The 2,500-nt window shown below is 52.8% G+C and overlaps 1 non-coding gene across 1 annotated transcript in view; it reads left to right on the forward strand.

Annotated features, from left to right (window-relative positions):
- The first annotated feature begins 2,227 nt into the window (after positions 1–2,227).
- The window catches only part of LOC143276753 (small subunit ribosomal RNA), a 1,827-nt gene continuing 1,554 nt past the window's right edge, over positions 2,228–2,500 (forward strand). The window contains exon 1 of the ribosomal RNA XR_013053625.1: positions 2,228–2,500. This exon is cut by the window's right edge and continues 1,554 nt beyond it. This is a non-coding gene — a ribosomal RNA (small subunit ribosomal RNA).

Genomic DNA, 2,500 nt, shown 5'->3' on the forward strand with positions numbered 1-2,500 from the left:
GAAAAAAAGGCAGGTAAAGGTTGTGGATAAAAAAGTAAAAAATTGCCAAAATACTTTCTGGCCCTCAAAAAAAGGCCTACTCCTCAACGCCTGCTCCCGTCCATGCCGAACCGCGTTTTCTATCAACTTTGGCATGCTCGGAGAGAGAAAAAAGAAAAAAAGAAAAAAAAGGTCCAGTAAAGGTTGTGGATAAAAGTAACCGGCTTTGGAGAATTGCCTGAATCCTTCCGGCGCTGTGAAAAAAAAAGACCAAAAAAAAGACCTGGTCGTCAACGCCTGCTCCTGTCCATGCCAAACGGCGTTTTCCTCTCAACTTTGGCATGCTCGCTGAGGAAAAGGCAGGTAAAGGTTGTGGATAAAAGTCCGAAGAACCTCGCTACAATTGCCAAAATCTTTCCGCTGCCATTCAAAAATGGACTACTCCTCCACACCTCCTCCCGTCCATGCCAAACGGCGTTTTCTCTCAACTTTGGCATGCTCGGAGAGAAAAAAAGGCAGGTAAAGGTTGTGGATAAAAAAGTAAAAAATTGCCAAAATACTTTCTGGGCCCTCAAAAAAAGGCCTACTCCTCAACGCCTGCTCCCGTCCATGCCGAACCGCGTTTTCTATCAACTTTGGCATGCTCGGAGAGAGAAAAAAGGAAAAAAAGAAAAAAAAGGTCCAGTAAAGGTTGTGGATAAAAGTAACCGGCTTTGGAGAATTGCTGAATCCTTCCGCGCTGTGAAAAAAAAAGACCAAAAAAAAGACCTGGTCGTCAACGCCTGCTCCTGTCCATGCCAAACGGGCGTTTTCCTCTCAACTGTTGGCATGCTCGCTGAGGAAAAGGCAGGTAAAGGTTGTGGATAAAAAGTAAACGCGCTGGTGGGAGAATTGCCCAAATCGTTCAGGCGCCGTGAAAAAAAGAAAGACTAGTCGTCAACGTCTGGTCCCGTCAATGGCGAAGGGCGTTTTCTCTCAACTTTGGCATGCTCGCTGAGGAAAAGGCAGGTAAAGGTTGTGGATAAAAGTCCGAAGAACCTCGCTACAATTGCCAAAATCTTTCCGCTGCCATTCAAAAATGGACTACTCCTCCACACCTCCTCCCGTCCATGCCAAACGGCGTTTTCTCTCAACTTTGGCATGCTCGGAGAGAAAAAAAGGCAGGTAAAGGTTGTGGATAAAAAAGTAAAAAATTGCCAAAATACTTTCTGGGCCCTCAAAAAAAGGCCTACTCCTCAACGCCTGCTCCCGTCCATGCCGAACCGCGTTTTCTATCAACTTTGGCATGCTCGGAGAGAGAAAAAAGGAAAAAAAGAAAAAAAGGCAGGTAAAGGTTGTGGATAAAACTCCAAAACCTCGCTACAATTGCCAAAATACTTTCTGGGCCCTCAAAAAAAGGCCTACTCCTCAACGCCTGGTCCCCAGGCACGTGCTGGGGGGCCTCAACTCAGGCTCTGCCCAATGTGGATCAAGGTCCACCTTCGCAGCGCCTTATGCGACACCCTGGTTGTGGGGGACGCGGCGTGGCGTGGCGGATCGCTCCGGTCGGCGCACACCGGCAACGGTCGACCCTCCGCCTGGCTTTACTGCCCCCGCGCTTCTGTCTTTTGCACTGGCAAGCTAGCGACCGCTCGGCGTGCGAGGCCCGAGTCGGGGGACGGGAGTCTCGGGATCCCACCAGCTCCCGCAGGCTACCCGCCCGGCTGCCGAGCTTCCCGCCTGCGCGTCCAAGTGTGAACGCGCACGGGCCGCCTCGCCGGGCTTCCTTTGCCGGGCTCGGCTTGTCGGCCGGCGTCTCACGGTCCGTAGAAGGTTCGGTGCGTTCGCTGACGACGGGTCGAGAGAAGCGTTTTACCTCTCCTCCCTCACTGACGGTCGTTGGTGCTCCCCAGCCCCTTCGGCGTCCCCAAAGCGTAACGCCGCTGCATCTCGTCAAGGGCGCGCCCGTCTCTAACCGGGCGTCGTCCGCACGTGGAAACGGCGGGGAGACGTGTCGAGGGAGGAAGAAAGGGGTGGGTCCGGTCCCGGTCCGGTCTGGTCCTCCTCCTCCTCCTTCTTCTTCTTGGCGCGCCTCCCGCCGATACCGATGGATTCGTTGCACTCTCAGGCCCTGAATCTGTTGTCCGGTGTTTCAGTTGATAGTGCTGCCGCGGACCGCCCACGGAAAGAGCTCAGCCCTCGTTTCCTGTGAGCAAGCGGTCCAACTGGCGCTGCAACCGTCTCCCGGGGGCACGCAGAATACGGGTTGCATCTGGTTGATCCTGCCAGTAGTCATATGCTTGGTCTCAAAGTTAAGCCATGCATGTCTAAGTTCACACCCTCGTACGTGAAACCGCGAATGCTCATTAAATCAGTCGAGGTTCCTTTAGATGATCCAAATTTACTTGGATAACTGTGGTAATTCTAGAGCTAATACATGCCGACCAGCTCCGACCCTCGGGGAAAGAGAGCGCTTTTATTAGTTCAAAGCCAGTCGGGTTCGGCCCGTCCTTTGGTGACTCTGGATAACTTTGTGCCGATC

This window comes from Babylonia areolata, chromosome 32 (assembly GCF_041734735.1).
Source record: "Babylonia areolata isolate BAREFJ2019XMU chromosome 32, ASM4173473v1, whole genome shotgun sequence".
Lineage (NCBI taxonomy): Eukaryota > Metazoa > Mollusca > Gastropoda > Neogastropoda > Buccinidae > Babylonia > Babylonia areolata.